The sequence below is a fragment of the Aethalodelphis obliquidens genome, unplaced genomic scaffold (assembly GCF_003676395.1).
Source record: "Aethalodelphis obliquidens isolate GAN/ISIS:26980383/991018 unplaced genomic scaffold, ASM367639v1 scaffold25, whole genome shotgun sequence".
Lineage (NCBI taxonomy): Eukaryota > Metazoa > Chordata > Mammalia > Artiodactyla > Delphinidae > Aethalodelphis > Aethalodelphis obliquidens.
In genome coordinates, this window is record NW_020837969.1 from 21,077,034 (window position 1) to 21,103,746 (window position 26,713).

The window sequence follows — 26,713 nt, forward strand, 5'->3', positions numbered from 1 at the left end:
CCAGTCTTATCTATAGCGTTAATTTTTTATAATGATAAATGTTGTTCAATGATAAGAAAATGAGTGTAAGTTGAGAGGTTCTAAACTGTAGGCTTTATTGAATAGTGAATGATTCTGAGGCATCCCAGAGGCAAGAGATTTCAAAGCCCCATGCTTCTCTCCCCACCCCTTCCCATGCTTCTGACCCCTACTTCGGAGGGTTATGATTCTTTGGGGGCAAAGAATGCCCCATCCTCAGCTCCATCTGGTAAGTAAGCAGTGTCACAGATGATGACTTCAGCTGTAAGTCAAAGATGCATCTTCTCAGGAGCACAGATCGCAGAAAACAATGGGTTCTGTGATAGCTGTTTCAGCCTCACCCACATGAATAAACTCACTGGGCCCTCACACCAGCAGGGCAGCCGGAGCCTGATTTACAGGACCGCTGCACAGAGCTGCTGTATAATGAAGTCCTTTTGCTCATGGACTTCCTTGGGTAGCTTCCTTGTTGGACTAACATTTCCACAGTGATCCTCATTTTCAAATGTGAGGCAATCATGCCAATAACTTAAAATCCCAAGCACAGTCTGCATTTTGAAGAATGACAAAAAATATTATCTAAAATCATCTATTTGTCCGTTCGGGGAGCCCTTCCTTAAAGGTTTGGCAGGGGAGGGAGCTGAGATTCAGAGAACATCTAAAGGTTAAATCGTCCAGGTTGTTGCTAGTTATCAACGGAATGCCTAAATGCAAAGTTAGCGCCACATACCAGACAGCTCAATCAAAAAACATTTTGAGAGTTTGCTCTGTACAAGATACCAGACTAGGAGCTTTGTGGCATATATAGAAGACTTAGCTATGGCCCCCAGTCTCCAGAGTTTACACTGTATTAGAGAGAAATGCATGTGAAGATAAAATACCAGTGTGCACAAGAGATAATCAGAAATTCATTTCAACACTTTAAGAGATAGAATACGACACCCACATACAAGATTCACTCCTGAATAAATGGTAATGATAATGGCTCAGCAATAACCTAATTGTTATTCTTACCATTCACTGTTTGAGTGCTTACTTTCTCCTAGACATCATGTGAAGTGATTTTCAAATGTAACTCAGATGCTCCCACATCCTTTGGCTTTCTGTGGGCCTGTTTTCTTTAATATTGAAATAAAATGCCTGGAGCCTCTATTCCTCATAATGTGCAGAGTCTGACACATTCCACAATATTTGGGGGGTGGACTTTTCTTATTGAAGTGTAGTTGATTTACAGTGTTGTGTTAGTTTCAGGTGTATAACACACTGGTTCAGGTGTATAGCACACTGGTTCAGTTTTATATATATATATACACACATATATACATATATACACATATATATGTATTCTTTTGCAGATTCTTTTCCATTATAGGTTATTACAAGATATTGAATGTAGTTCCCTGTGCTATATAGTAAATACTTGTTCTTTATATATTTTATATATAGTAGTGTGTGTCTGTTAATCCCAAACTCCTAATTTATTCCTCCCCCATTTTCCCCTTTGGTAACCATAAATTTGTTTTCTATGTCTGTGATTCTGCTTCTGTTTTGTAGATAAGTTCGTTTGCATCATTTTTTTAGATCCCACAAATAAGTGATACCATATGTTATTTGTCTTTCTCTGTCTTACTTACTTCACTTAGTATGATAATTTCTAGGTCCGTCCATGTTGCTGCAAATGGCATTATTTCATTCTTTTTTATGGCTGAGTAATATTCCATTGTGTATATATACCACATCTTTTTTTATCCATTCATAGGTTGATGGAATAAATGTTACTTCCATGTCTTGGCTATTGTGACTAGAGCTGCTGTGAACATTGTGGTGCGTGTATCTTTCTGAATTAGAGTTTTCCTCTTTTCTGGATAAATGGGCCAGAAGTGGGATTGCTGGATCATATGGTAGCTCTATTTTTAGTTTTTAAAGGAACCTCCATACTGTTCTCCATAGTGGCTGCACGAATTTACATTCCCACCAGCAGTGTAGCAGGGTTCCCTTTTCTTGGGGGGGCTTTCTGAGTGTGTCTCAAGGGAGGGAGAGTAGGTGGCGGGTGTTCCATCCTCCTGCCTCCTCTCCCCAGATTCCTCCTCCTGGACTGAGTCTGAAGCATGCCCCTCCCAGCCATCCACGCGTACGCTGATCCTCTTTCTGCCCTCTTGATCCCACTCATGAAACTCTTCCCTTCTTCCTCATCCGTTAAAACATCACTCCTACAATGCATTGTAGCAATAAACTTTTCTGAAAGTTAGAGGGAAAAAATAAAGGACATTAAATACGGAACAGCATAGAAAACAATCTAAGATTGAATATTTTATATCTAACAGTTTCTCTTTCCTCCAAAGTCCTCTTCCACTTACCCCTCCTTCTTTCCAGATTTCAGCCACCTCAACCTCATGCCCTCTTTCCTGGACTGACTAGAGGTAACTGGTTTCAAATACTTTATTCAGCAGAGAAAAATCAGCTCTTTGAATTCAGTTCTTTTGCATTATCTAGACATGTGGGGGAGGGGAATGAGAAATGTAGGTTTGCCTTTCAGACCCAAAGATACATCAAGATATTTTCTAAACAAAAGAGCAGTTCTTTCTTTAAGAAATATTCTTCTACCTTGACCAATGACTCAAATGGAAGTAATCTTTAAAAATAATATTCTTGCTCTGCCTCACTTCACATGCGTCTACATATATGAATGGAACAACTGATTATTACTCCCATTTTGCAGATGAAGTAACTGAGGCTTAAGGAGGTTAATGTGTTTAATTTACTCAGTTTGTAAGGGACAAAATTGGAATTCGGACCCATATCTACTGATTCTAAAGCCTTATCCTCTTGACTACCCTATTCGTACATCTCTAGTACAGAAAGCACGGGCTGAAGACATTCAAGAAAAGTAAGATTCTGGCAGAAAGAAGAGGGGAAGTTTCAGTTAGAAGAAGAGACACATAAGTGAGGATTAGTCCAAACACAAAGATTTGAACTAAGGGGTGGCAGTGGGTCAACAGTTTTGACCATCTGATGGGGAAAAAAAGAGAATTAAAAATGGCTTCACATTTTCTAGACTGGATAACAAGCATCGTTCATTCATTCATTCATCTAATAGGCATTGATGTGTCAGGCACTGTGTATGTCAGCATCATGCCAAGTGTTGGGAACAGTAGGAAAGTTAGGGATGAGAAGATGAGGCGTCTACAGTGAGACATGAAGAGGCTGCAGTGAGGAGACACATCCCTGTATAATGTCCAGCAGGCAGCAGGAAATACCAAACTCATTTGTCTAAAAGTTTGGGGCACTTAGAGAACACCAGGTGGCAGCACAGACTTGTCAGTTAAAGGGAAGCAGGCCCAGCTAATATCTATGAAGTCTTGTGTTTTGCATCTGAAACAGATTAAAACAAAATAGGCTTATTCTAAGGCAAGTACTTCTAAAATATTAGCAAATAATGTTAACTCGTTAAATGCACGTTTAAACATTTATAACCAACCTTTCCATTTGGCAAGCTGGGAGTTGTTTTAGTAGAAGGATAGGTGTATTACTATTGCTTAGCTTTTACATAGTATAATTTATCCAAAAATCTAGGGGAAATATGCACATGATAACGGCACCATTCTTCCAGCTGGACGCATGTTCTCCATATTCTTAAATTGTACATTACCATGTCCACAGTTTATAAGCTAACATTTACCCATATTGGCAGAGATGAAAATACTGTAACTGTGAGAACCTTGAGGTTATGATACTGCTAAATGAGGTAGATGTTTTGTTACATAATTAGCACATTCTATTCTGTTTCTATACTTAGCATAATCCTTCTACCCATGCTTTCTACCCACCCCACCCTGCCTTCCCTGCACTTAATACCTTCTTTGGTCTCAGGTTGTTTTATCTTTCCTTACAATTAGTTGTCTACCTTTTCACTTTATGTACTTACAAGTCTCCTTACAACACAGCAGTGCACTGTTATTAGGAAAGGAACCAGTGCAGAGCTCAACATGGAGCCAGCACGATGAAAACGCACTCAGAACAGAAACAGTACCCTCATTCCTCTAAGCTAAGAGGTTTATAGATGCTTTAGAAAGATGCAGTTGGTAACCAACGCCAGTCTCACACTGGGGATATGATGGTTTGTGAGTCCATGATTTGTATCTTGCTGTATAGAGTTATTCTTAGGCCTTTAGTCGATGGTAAATAGTTCATTCCAACTGTGAATTTAGTTCTTTTCAACAAATCCATTTGTGCTCCTTACATAACTCTAAATGATTGAAACTCCTCAGGGAGTGATCCATGGTTCATCCAGCAGATTTTTTAAAAATTAGAAAAAGCTTATGTTGTGAACCATCTGCCCATCAAAACAGGTGTCTATTTCTGGGATTTGGTGGAACTCAAGAAGGTAGGAGAAGAGCTACCTCTAACAGGTGGGAAAACCTGGCAGAGAAAAGGGAGGGGGCAAAAGAAAACTAATCCAGAGAAAAACACCTTACCCACATGGAGAGATACTTTCTAAAGCAACTCTCAATATCATGAGAGGCTGTTCCGGATGAAAGGGACATGACTACTAAATATGATATCCGAACCTGGATTGGATCCTGCATTAAGAAATAAGGAAATTATTGGGATGACTGACAAAATTAAAATAGGGACAAAATTAAAATATTGTGTCAGTGCTACATTTCCTGAATTTGATCATTATACTACAGTATGTAAAAGAATACCCTTATTCTTAAGAGACAGAGGCAGAAACGTTTAAGGGGAAAGGGGCATGATGTCTGCAACTTAACAGATAGTTCAGAAAAAAGAAAGAGGTGAAAAACCAAATATAAAATGTTAACAAATGTTGAATCTAGGTGAACTTTAAAGGTTTATGGAAGTTCTTTGCACTGTTCTTACAACTTTTCCATACGTTTGCAATTACTTTAAATTGAACAGTAATAATGATAATAGGAGTAATAATAATTTAGAGAAACTGGGCATAAAGCTTCGTACTAGCTACATTTTTCTGCTTCAAATCAGACTAGACACCTTTGTCTAATCACCTATGATAGCTATAGAAATAAATATGCCAGGGTCTAAAGTCTATGTTAAATATCCAAAAAAAGTTTTAATTTATTTACATATTTACTTATTTTCTAATATGTTATTTAAAGATTTGTTTTTCACATGAAAGGTGTCAGTACAGCACAAAGACCTTTTTTCTGAATCATTGAGACTGAGTCACCAACCCGACACCCCATAATGGCAGGACACTTTAGGGTGCATTTCCTACAAACAAGGACATCCTCCTACAGAACCACAGGACGGCCACTAAAATCAGGAAATTGACATCGATACATAGTTACCATCGGAGCCTCACACCCCTATCTCGCTAATAGTCCCAATAATGTCCTTAATGGCCAGTGGATCTGGTTCAGAACCACATGGGGGTCTCTTCATTTTCCTTCACTCTGAAACTATTCCTCAGACTTCCTTGATGTTCATGACCACTTGAACATGTTCATGTTCACTTCTGAAGTTAAGTTACCTTGTAAAATATTCCTCAGTTGAGGATTATCTGTTGCGTCCTCATGATTAGATTCAGGTTTTGCATCTTTGGAAAGAACAGCTCAATTTTGATGCTATAGTCTCCTCACCACATTTGATCAGGGGGACATCATTTCCGTTTGTCCCGTTATTGGTGATACTTGCTTTGATCACTTGACTGAGGTGTCGTCTGCCAGACCTCCCCAATGCAAGGTGACTCTTTTTCTCCTTGTAATTAATGAGTATTTTGTGCAAAGATACTTCAAGAAGAAATACCCCATTCTTTATGAAATGTGCAATTTACTTATTTATTTATATCAGTATGACTCATAGTTTTCTAGTTCATTCAATAGGTTATAATCTACTAGTAGGATTATTTATTTTGAAGCACAGATTGTCCCGGACATGGCCAGTGGGAGCCCCGTCAAGCTGGTCCTGTGTCCTTTTGACATCCTTTTTGTGGAGAATGTTGTTGAGAAAACCAGATCTGAGTACTAGGTGTTTAGCTCACGGTAATTGGGGCATCACTTCACCCCGGTCCTGTCAGTGGACAGCCAGGCAACATATGTAGGTTTCTGTGTATATTTAAATCTATTTATATTTCTTTATCTGCCTCTCTGTATATTGAAAAACCAAATGTTCACACTGATACTTCCAGTTGCAATCCAACAGCACTGGGCTTGTTCAGTTCTCTCCCTCCTGTGACGGTGAGAAATCTGTCTCCCGTTACCCTTAACGTATTTACTTATTTGATTGATTCCCCAGTATGTAAACAGTCTCTGAGTGCTGTCATGAACATCTCCTCCATGTGGACGCTTTCCTCACCACACCTGGGCTCCAACACCCTCAGGTCCCTGCTGGAAGACGCCCTCCTGGTATTCTTAGGGCTCAGACTCCCCAGGCTGCCCCCACCCCCTGCACAGACACCCTTCTTACCCAATCTGGCTCTGACACCCCATGCCAGGCCACCTTCCCACAAGGGTGTCCTTCCTACCCCACTCACGTTCTAATGCCCCCACTGAGGTCGCGCTCACACAGAGATGCCCTCCTCTCCCTGCCTACGGATGGGAGCTCATTCTTCTTCTAGCTTTCTTGTTCATTCATGACCGTTCTTTATAAAATCAATGAAAATAAGAGGGGAAATGAAATGTGCATGGAGTAAACTCTGCCACAGCCGTGTGTTTGTAAGTTTAAATGAAGCAGACTTGAAATGAATCATTTAGTTACCAAGATAATATCCCATTAATCTTTAAATTCTCTCAACTCAAATCGTAGGACGTTTACCTGAGTAGCAGAGACTTGGTAGACAGCCTGGGATATGGAAGTCAAAAGAGCAGAATCTATCCTTCCTCCCCCCGAACGAGATTATGGAACGATTTCTGGGCTTCCCAGATGACATCAAGAATTCAGAGAATGAGCCTCAAAGCCTCATTTAATGAACCCATTTTAATGAAGTCATCTGTTGATTCTGTTTTTATTATTAAACAAGCAATCAGGTCTTCTACTGAATGGCCCGGAATTTACTTGAACCGTCAGGCTCCCAAGATCGCCTGGCACAGTGGTGACGAGAGCCACATTCGTTTCTGCTCTGTCCCCGCACTTTTAGTCGGTGTGGATGGTGCCATTTGCATGGTTCTTTCCTGACCTCCACTCTTGGCTCTTGATCTGTATCTAAACTTCCAGCTATTCGTCGAAGGCAGCGTGGTACCAAGGAAAGAAGGTTGGTCTTTGGAGCCAGTCTGATTCAGTTTGAAATCTGTTTTTGGTGAAGCTGAGTTTCCTCCTCTAGAGAATAGCATCAAAATCTAAACCTATTCTGCTATATTTCTCTGAAGATTGGGGTGATATAAATGTCATGCGGGGAATAATTTAACAATTATGTATGTGCTTTTTTACTTTTGACTTTCCTAACACATGGCCTTGTTCCTAAGGACACTCAGGTAGGGAGGAGGGTGGGAGATGGAGATGTTCTGTAAATGGAGCACAAAACAAAACGAGTGACAACAGCAAAACGACAGTGTTCTGCCTCTGTCATTTAAACTATGATTTACTCTAAACGAACTAAAACACTTAGAGCTTTAAAAAAAACATTAGAAGCTAGCTTAAATGAAGCAAAACAAAGGCTTTTCAGGCAAGGCTTTTGCCATAAGAAAGGATTAGCTAAATTCGTTTATCTTTTTCTTCAGCTTAGAGTTTTATGAAGGGGCAGACAGAGCAGAAGAGGAGGGGAAAAGCCTGCCCTTTTCCAGCCCTGAGATGATTATGTAAAGGACGTGAGGAGTTGAGAAAAAGGGAGAGGGGAGTGAGATGGCCAGATAGATGTGTCCTGGTTCTTCCCTCGGAAAGTTGCTATATAAACTGAGTGCATGGGCTCTTGTCTTGTTGCTTGTTTGGGTCACATATCAGACCGGGAACAGTCCATCCAAGTAAACCTGAAGGTACCATGTGGTCAGGTAGAGAAAAATGGCTTGAAGTGTAGCTTCCCGGGCTTCTCTCCTTCCCATGTCGAGGGCCAATGGACCTGCCGTGGGGCTGCTAGGATAAGGCAGGGTGACCCAACAGAGGCTAAGCGTGGACCACATGGAAGACAAAAGGGAGGCTCAGGAGTCAGCAGGCAGTGGAGGATTCAGAGAAGCTGAGCCCACCTGTGAGAGTTGTGATAGTTGACTAGTGCCGCCTGGACACGTTGTCCAAAACACAGACCCATGAGTTCCTGGGCCCCAGACAGCAAGTTTGGAAGCAGCTGATCAAGCAACATCACGCCAGAGGCCAGAAGATGTTGCCAGATCACACTCCAAATTCAACATAAGACCAGAGTACCCCTTCCCCCTCAAACTCAAGAAGTCTTGCGGCGCCCCCTACCACCCGACACCAACAGCACCATCTTTGGAGAAGACACAGAGAGAAGGGTGATTGGAGAGACAGGACGTTTGCATCCAAATGAGAATTTTTATTTAATCCCATAAGGATTGTTTCATCTTTTAGGTTGGACTGTTTAAATTACATTAGAGATATGGATGGGGGAAGGAGAAAGTCTGTAAAAGGTCTTATCTCGGGTCACAGACTAAGGCTGTCGCAGCGCATACCTTCCTCATTCACATGATGCTTCTACGCTCATCTCAGTCCCGAAGACTTCTTCTGCCGAAAGCAGCCAAGAAACTGAAAGCAGGGCCCCAACACAGCCAAGCCATGTTCCAAGAGTGGTTATTAACATCCCATCTGTCACAAGCTCCTTCTGCCAGCAGTGAGAGTGCGCCGCCCAAGGCCAAGGATGGGAGACGAGGGAGGAACAATGATTCCAGTTCCTTCTCTGTTGACGATGCCCATCCACGAGCCTCTTTTCCGTTTTTTAAGGGCATGATGTTAATAGTGTTGAATTTCATGGGAAGAAGAGAAAGTAGTACTAGAGAAGTTTCGCATAAGGCGATCTAAGAAGACTTTCTGCAACTCTGCCCATGGCGCGCCCACATCGGCCATCTCAGTTCCGCAAGCTCCGGGGAATGACAGCAGGGATGAGCCTATTAACCACATCTGAGCAGAGACTTACTCTTTTAAAAAGAGTTCTGTGCTCAACTGAATTCTTAGGACTTGGACCAAAGGAGGGCAAAACAAAACAAAACACAAAGCAGAACATGAGAGGAAAGTGTCCAGACCTAAATGTTTACTTTATACCTCCTGGAACCTTATCCTAAGATATCAGTGATTCAGCTTGTCGCTACCTTCAAAACAATGCCTTTAAACATAATTTGAGTTTAATTCTAAATGAAACTGTTGAGAAGTGTATGTTTTCTTTACCAACAAGCCCAAATTGCTGACTAGTGTGGGCTGTGTTTTTCCCCAAGCTTTTTTTGCAGGTACTGAAGTCTGTGTAAAGAGAGCCCTAATTCTGAAGGGAAAAGTGGGAATTCTCCTGCTGGCAGTTCCCTTCTTGGTTAATTAGATGGTGTTAGGAATAAAAAGGTTGGCCGTGTTATCTAGAAGAAAGTATTATTAGAGATGGCATTAGATCCTAAAAACATTTAATACGCTGTGTCCCGGTCTCCAGGGCGCCATCTGGAGCAGCTGCTTGGGGAAAATGACAGCAAATTGATAGGAATATTAAAAATTGCCTCAATTAATTTATTAACAGAGATAAAACCCTTTGATGAAAAATAGCATTTCAAGTGTCATTTGCAAATCATGATTTGACAGACAACAAATATACATGATGAAGAGTCATAAGACTTGTGTCTCTGCTTAGAACCACCATCCCATTTATACTATTAGAAGGCAAGTAACTTCTCAGAGACCCATTTCCCTTTTTGTAAAAGAGAGATAACTTTTTCACAAAACATCCAGCTAAAAAGTCTTTTGAGATAAAGAACTAAAAGCTAGCTATTAGCTTGTAAGTTTCATACTTCTTTATTTTCTGGCTTAAATGAGAATGGGCTATTCAGATTAATTAATTATTGTGTTTATAAAGTCCCAGATAAATAAACTTTTATTGCAATAACCTTGTTTCAGAACGCTTCTCATGCTCTCTACCAGTTAGGTTAGAATGAGAGGAAAGATTGAAATGCTTAAGAAATGGCTCTCAAAAATAAATGGATAATGGTAAACACACCTGCTGTTTACTTACTTCTTGCCAGATGCTACAAAAGTCCTGGCAGAAAATGAAGAAAAATTGCTGGTCTCACAAAGATCATTTCAGCTCCATCTAGGCCCTCTGGGCAGTCAACACCAGCAGAATTGTTTTAGACCAAGAAGAACAGCAATATGGTAGCTTCATTGTAAACGCTCTCCATCTTTCCTTTAGAAATGTCTTTGGATTTTTTTCTGATGGGTGATGGAGGTGAAGAGATAAACATTTCTTGTGGCATGATTCCCTAATGGTTTTGCTAGCAGAATTACTCATCATTTTCTGGTTGAAAAAAAAATCATTCACCACACTGAAGCCTAGAACTTGCTTAAAAAAAAAAATAGAAATGGTTCTAACCTGAGACTCATAATTTGAATGTGTAGAGTTTTGCAGCTGTATTTAGTTATCTTTTGAAAGTCAGTTGTCTTATGAATAAATAAATAGGTTTTGGAATGTTCAGTTGTTAAGAAAACAATAATATAAGAAAAAAGCATTTTTAAACCACTTTATGAAGGTATGATTGACATACAAAAATCTATACATATTTAATATATACAACTTGATGAGTTTGGAGATAAGTATATACCAGTGAAGCCATCACTACAATTTGTGTCATAAACATATCCATCACCTCCAAAAGTTTCCTTCCACCCTCTGTACGTATTGCTTTTTTCTGTATGATAGAACATTTAACATAACATCTGCCCTCTTAGCAAAATTTTTAATATATAGTACAGTATTTTTAACTGTAGGCTCTATGCTGTACAGTAGGTCTCTAAGATGTATTCATCTTATATAATTAAAACTTTGTACTTTTCGCCTAATACCCCCCCTTTTCTGTCTCCCCCCACCCCCTGGTGCCCGGCAACCACCATTCTACCCTCTGCTCCTTTGAGTTTGACTACTTTAGATTCCTCATGTAAATAAGACCAAAACATCTTTTACAGTTAATGATCATGTGATAGTAAACTGGAAAAAAAAAATCTAGATAAAACACAAGAGACAAAGATCACTGTAATTCCAATATATTTTGATACAACCAAATTCTATCATTTAAATGGAAAATAAATGGTGCACATTCTGTCCAAAACAAAACTTTCTGAAGGTAAATGTGTTTCACCCACATTTTTTGTTTTAATGTGCATGAAACTTATCTGGACCCGTAAGGAATGCCTGTGAAAAGGCTGTGTACTTTGCCTTTTCTGGGCCCTCTTTAGGAACTGATCCCATCTAAGAGAGAAAACATTCGTACCTTGTTGATTCCTAGTATGCTTGATGGGAATAATCGAGCAGCTCCAAGCTGGATTCCATAGACCACTGACCCAGTGCCTGTTTCCACTAACATACCTGCTGGGTTCCTTTACCTCAGTCACAGGCACCATCCCCAGTTCTCCCCACTGCCACCTCTGGGCACTCACTCACTGACACCTGTGTGACTGACACCTGCGTGACAAGTGTGATCCCATAGCCCAGAGCACTCCGTAGTTACACAGAGGGGGCCTTTTTAGGGAATGGGATCTATTTCGTGCACAATGTACTTTGATGTCTTCAAAGATTAAATGTTCATTTATCACCATCTAACTTCAAAGTCCTAAGCCATCGAAGAGCTTCCATTGATCTGGTCTTAACATTCCTTTCCAGGATGTTGACAGCACCTCTCACATTATCCCACACTTCTACACAACTGGAATACTAGGGAGTTTGTTTGGCTTTTTTGCTTAATACCCCCGCATTTTTTTATTTTATTTGCAAAATTTTCTTTCTCCTCGAGTTTGACTATTTATATCCCACCCACCCTTCTTCCCAGCTGCATTTAAATGACATTTCCACTGTGAAACGTTCCCTGAATTTCCGTCAACCCCCGGCTAGGTGTAATCTCTTCTTCACCTCTGCCTTCTGATACCAGTTAGCTAGTGTCTTTCATAGAGAGCCTTTTTCATATTCTAGCGCATGTTTGTTATTTCTGTGTAATTCTCATCTTCCCTAACAATAATGATAATAATAATAGCAGTTACTGTTGTTTGGAAGGCTCACTGTGTTATAGGCAGTGTGCAAGATAGAACTTTATTTCTGCAATGGTTTTATAAAGCAAGCATTATGATCTGTATTTTACACATGAGCAAACTGAGGCTTAGACAGCTTAAAGCAGTGTGGTCCAAGATCACAAGGCTAGCAAGTGGTGACACTGGGATTCAACAAGACCTCAGTGCAACTCCAGTGCATTCTCTTAGGCACTGCCTTATTCCTAGATTCACAAGTTCCTTAAAGGGGAGATTGAGGAAACTCACATTTACTGAACATAAAGTGTCCGTGCCACTGGAACCAAAACTTGCATGCATATCATCTCATTTATCTGTGAGTTACATGGTATAATCCACATTTTGCTGTTGAGAAAACCAAGGTTCACTGTAAATATATTTTTGAAAGGGAATAAATTAATAAGACATCTGTAATGCAAATAACTGGTGAACGATTGAGAGCCAGAATATACAGACATGTCCTATAAGTCAACAAGGGAACTAGTAACTACCCTGCAGGAGAATGGGTAAAAAACACGAACAGGGGCTTCCCTGGTGGCGCAGTGGTTGAGAGTCCGCCTGCCGATGCAGGGACATGGGTTCGTGCCCCGGTCCGGGAAGATCCCACATGCCACGGAGCGGCTAGGCCCGTGAGCCGTGGCCGCTGAGCCTGCGCGTCCGGAGCCTGTGCTCCGCAACGGGAGAGGCCACAGCAGTGAGAGGTCCGCGTAACGCAAAAAAAAAAAAAAAAAAACACAAACAGGCATTTAGCAAAGAAGAAACCAGAATGACCAAAAACATACGAAGTGACGCTCAGCTTTACTTAAAATGTTCACTTTTAGGTGTATTCTCTAGGGAAACTGTTCCTAAGATGAATACAGGTGTGTTTGCCCCAGTATAGTTTGAGGAATGGATAAGCTGTGGTATTGTAATATAACAGAATATTTTACTGAATTAAAAAGAATATATGTATAAAAGTAGATGAATCTTGATGACATAATACGGAATTAAAAAATCAAGTTGCAAAAGTATGCTACTTATGTAAAATTTAAAACACACAAAAATAGCAAATATTCTTTATGGATAATATGCATTAAAACCTATGCAAAATATATGTAGTAAAAAGTATGAAAACCTGTTAAAAGTTAATTTATGTCCCATAAGCATCATAAAATTTCTCTCTGAAATGGCTCTACCAATTTTCATTTGCATTTCCAGTGTATGAAGCTTCCTATGACTCCAACATTTGGGGTTGTCAGGCATTTTGATTTTTGTCAACTCAGAGAGTATGAAATAGCACCTCATAGTTTAAATTTGTAGCTCCTTTCCTTCTAGTAAAGCTGAATACCATTTCGTGTGGTTACCTATGGGGAAGGAGGTAGAGGAATGAGATCAGCGCTTGTGTTAGTTTTTTATCTCTGAATAACAATCACCACAAGGTTAATGGCTTAAACTAACACCCACTTACTGTCTTACAGTCTCTGTAGGTTAGAAGTCCAGGCAAGGCTTTTTGCTGGGGTCTCTGAGCAGGGTCTCGCCAAGGTTTAAATCAAAGTGTCAGCCAGACCGTGTTCTCATTAGAAGCTCAACTAGAAAAGAACCTGCTTCCAAGCTCCGTCTGGTTATTGGCGTAATTCAATTTCTTGCAGCTGTGGAATTCACGGAAACTTGTTTTTTCAAAGCCAGCGATAAAGAGAGAGGTTCTTTGTCTTTACAAGTCTCTGATCCCCAGATCCCCTTTTAAGGCACCCCCTCATTAGGTGAGGCCCAAACAGGGTAATCTCCCTTTCAGTAAACTTGAAGTCCACTGATGAGGGATTTTAATCACATCTACAAAATCCCTTAGCCTTTGCCATATAGCATAACCTGGTCGAGAGAGGGACATCTCATCATCTTTGCCACATTCTATTAATTAGAAACAAGTCACAGGTTCTGGGGAGGGGCCTATACAAGAGTGTGGGTCACTGGGTATAACCCCACGGCCTGTCCACCACAGGGGTAGAGTCTTGACTCGGTCTAAAATATGTTCTTTCTCCAAAAAACAGAATCTAAATTTTAACATTTGTTCGATCTTGATGTTGCATACACAGATTTCCATTATATTGTTTCTGGACTTCTCTTTATCATTGAAATAGTCAAAGTATAAGCAACAAAAAATTTTTTTAGTTAATAAGTAAGCTCACCAACAAAGGACAGTCCAAAAAGACCAATAGAAATAAACGAGAAGGATGCAGATAAGGGGTCTGGCTCAAAGACCTTATCGTTTTTGTCTAAACACCTGATTCTGAGAGCCCAAAGCAGTGTCTTAATTACCTTTTTTGGCCTGTTTTAAAAACCAGTGGGCCCATGGACCCAATGTCTGAACCTTCTCACCCAATTAACAAAATGCCTCTATGTCATGTTTTTATTTGATGAAACAGGAGATGAGCTTATTTGGGTTCCCAACTGCTGATAACTGGACGTCATCTGACTTATTCTCAGAGTTGCAGTCTAAGAGCCACTGCGAATCCAAGAAAACCAGAACCCAGGATCATTAAACACATTTCTGGGTCACATTCCTGCAAAGAGAAAATTAACCCCACCTCTGGTAACTTGTTGACAAGGGTGTCAGGCAAAAACCTCTAGTCAAACATGGCTGAAGTCCGTGGCCCAAACTCTAAAGGTTCATTTACTTTACTAGGAGTTAGCAAAGCAAAGAAGGTTCAACAAGATCTGAACAACCTGGAGGTTTTAATTATATGAACATATTTTGGTTCCAAGACAAAACACTGTAGAGTGGTTTACACAACTCAAAAGAATAGAGGGTCTGAGTAAATTTTTAAGCAGGGGAGGAGAAACCAGTCGTTTTCCAGAAAATTTTTAAATGATGAAGGTATTAATACCTGATTTAACATTTTCAAACTTCTCTTCCTTGACCCCCTAGTTATTCTAAAGTGGTTTGCCATTTTATTTGCATTTACTTTAAATTGTTTCATTTTGTTTGTTTTACCTCTTTCAAAAAAAAAATCCAGTAAAAATAGACACGGAAAAATTGGAAGGCCCTTCTGGAAAGTACTTATTTCAGCCTTCTCTCAGCTCCGTCCTAACAGAGATTGAGGGGATAAAAGTCCTCCATCTCTAGGCATAAATGGAGTCCAGAAAAAAATCACACCATGTGGGACTCTCTGTTGATTTCTGTATGAGTTAGGTTTTATTTGAACAAGGACTATTTTTGATTGGGGAAAAAGGTTGCAACAGGGCACCTGGTGGCAGGGAAAGGACTCCTTAAAGGAAGTTGCAGTCCGACCTGCCTAAGCTGAGTGCCAGTTAAAGGGTTTGTGCATTGATTGTATTTCCACGCGTTTCACACGTACTTCGTCTTCTCCTGCTGGCAGCTTTGCTGAATCATTACACTAACACCGCTATAGTAGTTATCTGTTACTCCATTAACAAGTTACCTCAAAACTTAGCAGTGTAAAACCACAAACCTTTATGATCACACGTAGTTTCTAAGGCTCAGGAATCCAGAAGCAACTGAGTTGGATGTTTCTGGCTCAGGGTCTCTCCGGAGGCTCTATTCAAGGTGTTGGTCAGGACTGCAGTCATCTGAAGGCTTGACAGGGCCGGATGACCTGCTTCCAGGGTGGCTGCCTGCCATGGCTGTTGGCAGGAGGCTTCAGTTCCCTGATAGGTGAGCTGCTCTATAGGCTGCTTGAGCGTCTTCGTGACATGGCAGCTGGCTTCCCCCGGAGAGAGAGATCTGAGAGGTAGAGCAAGGCAAAACCGCGATGTCTTTTATAACCTACCTTGGAAACGACATAGCATCACTTCTGCAGTATTCGATTGGCCTCTTGGACCAATCCTGATAGGATGTGGGAGAAAATCACACAGGGTGTGGCTACAAGGAGGCAGAAATCATTGGAAGCAGGAATAATGGATTATTGATACTTACAATATGCTAGAGTATTTCTCTCTCCCTGTTTCAAGTGACCCCTTTTCCCTAGTACATTAAAGTTTTTATTGTATTTTGGAATTAAAAGAAATCTGAGGGAATTCCCTGGCGGTCCAGTGGTTAAGACTCTGCACTTTCACTGCTGAGTGCCTGGGTTCCATCCCTGGCTGGGGAACTAAGATCCCACAAGCTGCACAGCACGGCCAAAAAAGTAATAATAATTAAAGAAAAGAAAAGAAATCTGAAAATATATAAATGCTGGACTTTATAGATTTCCCCTCCAAAGGTAGGTTCACTTTAAAAGAGAGGTTTCTTTTGGAGGATGATGGAATATTCTGGAGTGTGGCGGTGGTGATGGCTGTACAATGTTGTGAATATACTAAAAGCCATTGAATTGTGTACTTTCAAATGCTCAAAATGTGTTAGGTGAATTTTATCTCAATAAAAACAAAATTTTGAAGAGGGGGCCTGAATAGCACTGATATCAAGTTTGCTGACCCAGAAAGATTTATGGTTGCTTTTAGCTCTTTGTATTGTGTTTGTTCTCTCAGCTCAAAACTTAGAGTGTGGTTAATCCAGAGACCATCAGGTCCTGGGAAGGTTGATCTATGGTGCTAACACTCATGGTTGGTTGGGGTCTATTGGAAATAACACTAAGTACTAGTGCAGTGCGATGGCAGTGTTTTCAGAGCGCAATTGATATACATTCCTGTGATCCAACTCACATGATCCTTCCGTTAGAAGTACAACTAGCATATTTTATACCGACCTAACAAATGTTATCAATAGATATGTGTATTCTTTGAGCAGTTCCCTCACGATCACTTTTGTCAGAGCATTTTTTGCATGATTTGTGATTTCACTTGGCGGTTGTTTTCCATTATGTCGCATTGTGCTGTCAGTTACTTGGAGAGGTTCCGAATTTTTTTTCTTGTACTTAACACCGTTTGTGGCTATGAGAACTGAGTCTGCCAGAGCTCTTTGTTTTATTGTTGTCATGCATGCACCATCCTTATCAGTAATCAGGAAGACAGAGTCAACATCACCTAGCACTGATTGACTACCGTGTGCCAGGTGTCATGTATACTGCATCAGTTACTATTAACCAACTGTCCTGAATAGCTATTAGTTATTCCTAGTCTCGAGACTCAGACTGGTTACATGACTTTCCCAGAAGTTGTACCAACAGTTAAAAATATGTCACTAGGGCTTCCCTGGTGGCGCGGTGGTTGAGGGTCTGCCTGCCGATGTGGGGGACGCGAGTTGGCGCCCCGGTCCGGGAGGATCCCACATGCTGCGGAGCGGCTGGGCCCGTGAGCCATGGCTGCTGGGCCTGCGCGTCCGGAGCCTGTGCTCCGCAACGGGAGAGGCCACAACAGTGAGAGGCCCACATACCGCAAAAAAAAAAAAAAAAAAATTGTCACTACAAATAAGATGCTTAGACACGGATCTATCTGCTTTGGAGTAACTCAATAAATTGTAATCAAATTCAACTGAAATTAATGACATTGAACTCAGCTGACGGGGTATGTATGAAGTTTGTGTGTTAGCTATAAATCTCCCTTCCTGTTTACCATATTCTCCAGTACCTGGCCCTCATCAATCTATGATTCAGAGGACGATGTACAGGAAATGGGGCTGAGTAAGCACGTGACTTTCAGACAGTTCCTGAGCTTCTCTTTACCCCTTCTTTTCCTCTCTCTCAGCAAGTCCGGAGCAGAGTTGCTGGGATGAGATCAGAGCATGACATTGCTTGTACCTGTTGATCAAAATCACAGGGTCAGCACAGCATCTGCTCAGTCCTCTCGAGGCCCAGTGAGTATTTCTGGTTTCTTGGAGGCCTCTTCCAGGTTCGGTTTTTCCGGTTTCCTGTGGTGATTAGTCAAATAGGGAAGCATTGTCTCTCAAGATCGAAGGCTCAATCCTGTGATAAAATGCTTTTGTTATTCCTGTTCTGCCATGATATCTTTTATTAACTGGAATCATAAGAGATCTCATGTATAAGCAGAAACTGAGCAGCAATAATGAAACTTTCATAATCATTGAATGTCCATGCCTTGGAAAGAGTCAGGAAAATGTGCTTAAAGGGCTCAATGATGCCCAGCTCTACTGACATAAGGGACCTTGGGTCAGTGCAGATGTCAAATGGAGAGAGACAAAGAGAATTTCAAAATGCCCAGCTAACTGCAGTGAGATTTGCTGTTTACATTTGCATAGAGATGGCTACAGAGAGGTACTGGAGGGTCAGAGGATTTATAGAATTCTGGTCCTTCTGGGAAGTGAAGAATCTGGTAAGAGCTGGACATATTAACTGAAAAATACACTGGGTTATTTTCATCTAAGAAAGCAATTACGTTAATTTACACAGTAATGATTATCTTTGGAAGTGAAGATAGAAGAAATAGAATGTGTTTGGATATTGAGTAACTGAAGGGAAATTGTAGCAGAAATTATTATATGCTTACCTACCACTACTTTCTCCACTCTGTTTTTGTTCAGATAGACACCCACTTCAGCAAGAACATGTACCTAATGAGAAATAAGCCTAGTCTGAGGTCTATCTAAGTCAGTCATGGTGGTCCCATTCTCTTAACTAGTAACTGATTTAGGCAAAGACATGGGATATAATTCTGGCCAATGAGGCAAGAGGGGAATTCTGGTTGGGGGACTTTTTGTCCTGAGAAAGACACGAAGAAGAAACTGCTCCTTTCTTTGGCCATTGTTGCTTATGGACATCTCTTAGCCTGAAGATAAAACCAGAACACAAGGAAGGCAGAATCATACAGAAGTTGACCTAGAGATACTGATTATGCCACGAATGGAGCCATATTCCCTTGAATAGATTCTTGTTAAGTGAGACAACAAAGTTCTTTAACATTTAAACCAGTTGGTGTGACGTTTTCTATTATTTGCTGCCCAAGTCATTCTAATGATGTAGCTCACAAACCTAATGCATCATCAAAATCAGAAGAGACTTCTTCACACAATGTATACACCAACATATTATGTATGTGATATCCCCTCTCCTTTGATCCCTATCTCAAGTTGAGAAATAGCTAACCCTAAATTTTTATGACAATTAAAGAGCCAAGGGTAAGCAAGACAATCTTGAGGAAAAACAAAGTTACAGGACTTAACACAACCTTATATCTTGACTTATTTTAAACGCTGTGGTCTTCGTACATGGAAAGGCAAATAAACCAATGGAACAGAACAGAGTCCGAAAGAGACATACACATGTACAGTTGTTCAGTTTATGACCAGTTATTCTACACTGCAAAAGGGTAAGATGGTATTTTGAACAAATGGCATATGGGTATCCATATGGAAAAATCAGACAGAATTTGGATACCTTTGTAGAAAAGAAATAATTTAAATCCTCATCTTACACCACCTACAAAAATCAACTCCAGGGACACTATAGATCTAAACATGAAAGAACAATAAAGCTTTTAGAAGGTAACCTAAGAGAGTATTTTCATGACCTTGGTGTAGGCAAATATTTTTTTTAATGATACACCAAAACCATAGAGGGAAAGATCGATAAATGGGACTACATTAAAATTAAGATCTAAAAAGTACCATTAAGGGAAGGAAAAGTCATACTACAAATGGTCATATAAGACATCAGATATAAGATGTATATCTGACAAAGACTATATAAGGAACTTATGCAAAGCAATAAGAAAAACACAGCCAACTCAACAGGAAAATGCACAAAAGGTATAAAAATAGACACTTCCTAAAGGGATTTGGCTAATTAACATTGACAAGATGCTCAATATCATTAGGAAATGCAAATAAAAACAACGTGATTTCAGATGAATCAGAATGACTGGAATTAAAAGAAAAAAAAATACTTGCAACAAAATATTAGTGTACATGAGGAGCAAGTGAAACTCTCATGTATTGCTGATGGGAGTATAAATCAGAAAACTGTTTGGCCTTTTCTACTAAAACTGAACATAATTATACCTTCTGACCAGTGGTTTTCTGATGAATATTTAACATTCTCCAAGTGGATTTCCAACATAAATGTTGATTGATATTTTTGTTTATATTCACAGGTAAGACAAAAGTGAACCCAAAAGACGTGTTTGGGAACTTCACTCACTTGTTGATAACAGGAACGATTGTTTGCTGAATTGAATAATAGTTTTCAAATATTCAAAAATATTTTCTCAATTTTTTATGCTACTTACAATGTAATGGCTACCAGTACGATACACATTTACACTTAATCTGCATTATTAATATTTTCTCCATCTTTGTAAGTCTTGATGATAAAGAAAACACTAAGTCAAGTCCCGATTTTTAGTAATTGCCAATGTCCATGGTATATTTACTACCCCCAAAACCAGTGTAATGCTACTTACATGATGCTCTTGAATGCAGATTTGAGAAGAGATACATAGTAGCACACCGTTATATTTCTACCATATAGACACCAGAAATGCAAATAATATTGAGAGAACAAATAATAGCAAAATGTAGTAAAAGAAAAATAAGGATATGAAAGGTTTTGAGTATTTATTATTTTTTAAATAATTTATTTAATTGTAAGTTTATATAACAATTTTTAATTATGTTTACCAACTGGATTGCAAATTTCCTAAAGATTTAACTGTGGGCTCTTATAAGCCGGTACAAGACTGCTCCAGCCCACCACTGTTGTTGACCTAGGAGCTACACTTCTTGATGTATATCCACAGAAATATGTACATGTGTTCTCCAAAAGACATGCACAACAATTTTTATTGCAGCAGTATTCTTAAAGAGTTAAATGTCAGAAACAATGCAAAGGTCCATCCAAGACAGAATGGAAAAATAAATGATTACCTTTTCATACCACAGAGTATGAGTCAGCAATAAAAATGAACCAATCACTGCTTCAGCAGACTCAACAAACAGAATGCTAAGCCAGGTACAAATGAGTGTATACTGTCTGAAATCAGACAAAGTAATCTATGGTGATAGAAGTCAGAAAACTGTTTATTTTCTGGGGTAGAGTAGGGTTGGGAGTGACTTGGAGGTGGCCTTAGAGGGACTTCTGGGGTGCTGACAAACTTTGATTTCTCTTTCTAGTTGTGGCCCCAAAAGTGGGTTCACTACATAAAATGTCATTGAGCTGAACCCTTAATGCTAGTATGTATGTATGTTATACCTTATAAAAAGGTGTACATTTAAAAAGAATCACTTAGGGAAGTGGTTTTTCTCACTGCATATGCCCTCCACCAGGGAATGTCATGTGATATCCCCTCCTTTAAAGGAAATGAACTGATTTTAAGACAAGTTATTGGAAAAAGTAAAGATGAGGAGCTGCTTATTGTTGAGTCTCTGGATAAAAGGGAAAACATACCCTGGCCCTTGGGAACATCTTTCCCAGGGAGTGAAAAATACTTTGTTATAAGGACCTATTCGACTCTAAGAAAAAAAATGTATGATATATAAGATCATATTAAATTCAAGTTTAGGGAAAGCGATAGAAACCAGCTAAGAAGAGTCAGGGATGCAGTTTCTATTGATTTTCTCAGGATTCGAGGACAGTGTGGGAAATCATGTGGGATTATCACACCATAAAACAGGGCAGACTGCTTCAATAAATGTACTAGAACATCATAGTCTCCTTGTGTAGAGTATTCTGAATCGGGGTTTGAGATCTTCCAGGAATGGTGATTCTGCCCTCCCAGGCTTTGTCTTACTTTAAGCCTTATATCATAAAAGCATTCTGCCCTCTTTGAGGTTTTGCCTAAATATATAAATTATTCTCTCTAGTGTTTTGGCTCCATATACTTATAGTGCTGGGAACACACACTCCACATAATCATTAAAATGACACAGGACATTTCTGAAATGTGAAAGGAATCAATCAGCCAACTACGTTTTAAACAGCGGAAAATTGTTCAGGAAATTCTAGAAGGTCATAGTTAAAATGCATTTAAGTCAAGTAATGGTTTTAAGCAGAAATAGAACAAAGTATTTGGGAGACTGTCTTGTTTTGTCTATGTTCATTAAAAGGGGGTCATATGATCAGTACATACCTTTTAAAGCTACCCTTTTGTCAACATTTTAACTAGTAAGAATCTCTTCTTAAAATCTCAATCTCCCTCTATTCTCACGTTTTTTAAGATTCTGTATACCAAAAAATTACACATTATAAATGTCGACGTAAATAATAAACAGCCTAAACCGCAAAGTTACATAAGATGTTTGTCAAGAATTAGGATTGGAGCTGGCAAGAAGTAAGGGTGCTTGTTAAGTAAGGATTGACTGGGGTCTGAAATGGTTGCATAGTTATAAGGGGAGACCTTGAGACCATAAGGTTGGCAGCTGCTAGAGATACTGTTGTGAAAATGGCTGGTGGTGTCCATGAGTTTGATACAGTTCAGACAATTCAGCTTCTTAGTAATGCAGAAACATGTCTGAAACCAAATCCGCGATGGCCACCTGGCTCCATTTTTGGATGCCTGAACCACATTTACTCCAGTTTGATTTTTAAATGATCTTAACTATGTCATCATAAATAATTCATTTTTATTTGTTTAAAAAGGTATATAGTTGCCAAAGAGAACGTCTACCCAGCCTGAGATAACCAGTATAATCAAAATTATGTAATAAATTCAATCCAAAGAAAAAAGAAGAACATTTTAGTATGTTGTGCTAACTAAATGAAAATATGATTTTAGGGACTTCTGCAAAATTAGAACTTGCATGCAAATCCCTATTACTACCTGCAGTGCCTCTAGAGACCCAGGACATCAGTTTATGAACCACAGCTCTACTGTTTCATTATTATTGCATCAAATTTAAGAGTAGTAGTTTATATACAATGGATGCTGAGGAAATTTGTATATACCAATTAACATCTAGTCTTAAAAAAGTCTTCCACTGGCATTTTTCAGTCATTTACCTTGAGTTAAAACACAAAGAATTGTTATTAAAGCAATATGGGCATTTTTCCATTACTCAGTGCTTCATATTCAATTTGTGAGCTGGCTGCACTTGCAAGGATTCCCCTCACCACCTGACATCACTTAGGTGACAATGCAAGGATAGCAAAAAAAAAAAAAAAAAAAAAATTATTATCTACTAAGGAGCTATATGCGGTAGAAGTCAAAATGATCGCCTAAAGTTAGGTATGAGATGATATACTAAATGTCAGTTGCCCACACCGGCCATGTCGCCCTTTAAAGACAGCAACAGCACTTCTATTATCATTGAAAGGCCACAAAGCACTTTTCTAGATCTTTGTCACAATCCTTAGAGGGAAATCAAGGAGTGTATTGTTATCCTTGGTTATGTATATGGAAATGCAGGCTAGACATTTGCCCAACACCAACTCAGAGCTTCTCCCTCCTAACTCAGAGCTCTGTCCACTATGACAGTGTGCTGCCCAAAAGATAATTACAGGTTCTTTGGCGGTGTTATGGGTTGAGCCTTATCCTTCCAAAAGATATGTTGATATTCTACTTTCTGTAAAAAGAGAAAAACCATGTGAAGACAGAGACAGGGATTGAAGTGATGCAGCTGTAAGCCCAGGAACACCAAGGACCGACAGCCACCATCAAACGCCAGGAGGAGGCAAGGAAGGATTCTACCCAGAGTCTCAGAGGAAGCATGGCCCTGTTGACACCTTGATTTCAGACTTCTAGACTCCAGAACTAGAAGAGAGTTGTTTTGAGCCACCCAGTTTGTGGAATTCTGATACAGAAACCTGAGAAGACAAATACAAGTGTGAACACTTAAATTTCAGTTCAAGGCAAGAAGCCTGGAGACTAATTATTTCCCTATAAGGAAAATCTAACTCCCACAAATGAGCTGGGACATTTCTACAAACATTGACACAAGGCAAAAACAGAAGGGATTTTATGTAGAACCACTTCTCAATCGTGATTGTAGCTTTCCATACCTCACTATCAAAAAACCTCCTCGTGGGAGATAAAACCTCAGTGGGACCCCAGTTCCCTTGAGGTCACACCCTTTCCCGCACAGGTGACCTAATACTTTGTACATAATACTCCTAGCTTTTGTTGGAGACTTGAGCGATGTGCCAGTGTAAATCTAAAAACGGCAATATTGTTGGAATTCACGCTTACTGGGCAACAAACTCCAGACAGGGAGCAACTTAAAAAAATAAGATAAGGAAGAAAAAAATCACAGACTTTGTCCTAAGAGATAGTCTACAAATATTTTCAGCTGAGACCTGGTGGGTATTTCTAAATTGTGCTCCTCAGAAAACTAGCCCGTGAACAACTCCTTAATAGGGGGGTTTAGTAATCCAATGAGTTTAAAAAACACAGCATTCTCTTAGGGAGATTCCGTATTCACACTTGCAAATGAAATCCTCTGAGAGAACTTTAATATAAGTTCACATATTCACAAACGTTTTAGCTAATACTGCATTTCCCCAAATTATTTGATCATAAAACTCCTTTTTCTTACAACAGTCATTATTATCTAAGAATATATACTTTGAGAAACAATAGACTGTGATATTCTTAAATATTCTTAAATCTCACCAAGTACGTTAGAGTGTAGCTCATGCAGGAGAGAGCTCTGACGTATTTACTTGCCGTTCTGTATTTCAGGTTCGCTTACCAGAAGAGGTACACCTGAAAAGCTTCATTGAATTACTGAGCATGAGGTATGAATTCAGGTCATGGGGCCTATGCAATTCGGGGGAACCCTTTAAGGGAAAGACTACAAAATGACCATGGGAACACAAGGCCAAGTTTCTTCCTCCCGCCTTGGAATAATCCCAGACAAGGGAGGGTTTCTGAAGTTTATGCTCCACTCACTTCATTGAAAACCCATCTCTGCTTCAAATATGGTTGGCTCCATGAAATAAACTAGAAACTCAAATTAACAGTGGCATAAACAGGATAGGAATGTATTTCTCTCTCACGTAATAGTCCAGAGATAGACACTTGGCTGCATCGTGCAAGGTTCCTTCTATATATCTTGTTACTCTGTCATTCCTAGCATGTTGCCCTTGGCACCAAGTTCCTTGTCCAGGCAGCTGGATTGAGGAAGGGCTGGAAGAAGGGGCTTGCTCTGGACTGAGGAACATGCTCTGCAAAGAACATTTAGAGCTGCTTCTTCCATCGCATTGGCCAGAATTTAGTTAGATGGCCTCCTTTAGCTGCTGGGCAACTCGAGAAAGGAAGGCTGTATTCTAGGTGGTCAGGTACCTCAGCTCAATGTCAAGGCTTTTATTATTGTAGAAGAGGAAGATCAGTTTTAGGGCAGCTAGCATTCTCTCTCTCTCTCTCTCTCTCTCTTTCTTTCTTTCTTTCTCTCTGACTCATTAACTTTTTCTCTCCAGCTTTCTTGAGGTCTAATTGATCTCTCATTACCTTTTAAATGTACCAACTCAGAGCTTCAATATCTAGCACGGAGGCACTGATGTCCTTAAAACCATCAGAATAGTCTTATATGTGTTTTTAGAAAAACAAAGCCTTTTTAGAAGAAAGTAAAATAAAAACCTTCCTGAACTGCAGGGGTCCCCGCATTCTTGGTAAGCAAAAGATACTTTCCAGTTGCCCTGAGGCCCCAGAAGACAGGACTGAACACGAGGTGAGGGCGGTGCCGAGTGAGACGAGGGCAGACCCAGGAGGGAAGCTGCCGCCAAAGCCGCCCTTCCCCGCCCCGCCCCTTGGAATCCGGGAGAACCTGGGGGGCAGAGAGGGAGGTGAGTTGACTCTCCTTGGCATCGAGAACCTTACAGCTTCTTTTTTTTTCCGGGTGGGGAGAAGCGGGGACGTAAATACTTCACTGGAGGAAGGTTTAAAAAAGAGAATCTGTACTTGGATTGTTTGGAAGAGAGAAATGGAGTGGAGGATGGTCTGGGAAATCTAAGTAGGTTGGTTTCTGACTCTCTGAGATGTATATTCCTATTAACAGCCCGCTCTTTCTGCTCGCGAGCCTGTCAACACTTCAGCCCTCGGAAAGTTCCTGGGAACTGTCTTGGGAGTTTGGCAGGCGTGCCCAGGGCCAACTGTGTAACCCTCCGGGCTGTTGGGATTGGAATTGCTCTTTTAGGAGTGCAGGGCTGGAACAAAGAGGCCCTTTGGGGGCCCGTTGGGTATTTCCAGATTCTGGAAGAACTCTGCCTTTAATGATGGTGTAGAGTTAATGTGATCTAAACTTGCCATACTCACAGGTTTGTTGTGTTTTTTCTTTGATTTTACTTTTTTCAAGCTGAGCTTAAGAGGCATATACTTGAATCGGTCGTGCACTCACAAAAGGGGTCTGTCTACTCCACAGAGGAGTTTAGATGCTGTTCCCAGCCCGGCTGTGGCATAAACCTGCCCTGGTAAAGCAGAAAGGCATAGGGTATTGATTATAAAGAATCTTCATTACCCTCAGTAATGAACAACATTTAAACAACCTTTATTCTTTTTTTTTTTTTGTGGTACGTGAGCCTCTTACCGTTGTGGCCTCTCCCGTTGTGGAGCACAGGCTCCGGACGTGCAGGCTCAGCGGCCGTGGCTCACGGGCCCAGCCGCTCCGCGGCATGTGGGATCTTCCCGGACCGGGACACGAACCCGTGTCCCCTGCACCGGCAGGCGGACTCTCAACCACTGCGCCACCAGGGAAGCCCTTTCTATTTTCTTT

The 26,713-nt window shown here is 40.2% G+C and overlaps 1 long non-coding RNA gene across 1 annotated transcript in view; it reads left to right on the plus strand.

Annotated features, from left to right (window-relative positions):
- LOC113628806 (uncharacterized) overlaps positions 1 to 25,334 on the plus strand; it is a 199,566-nt gene extending 174,232 nt beyond the window's left edge. Inside the window, exons 5-6 of the long non-coding RNA XR_003436252.1 lie at positions 17,803 to 17,911; positions 24,685 to 25,334. This is a non-coding gene — a long non-coding RNA (uncharacterized LOC113628806). The remainder of the gene's footprint in view (positions 1 to 17,802; positions 17,912 to 24,684) is intronic.
- Positions 25,335 to 26,713: the final 1,379 nt, after the last annotated feature.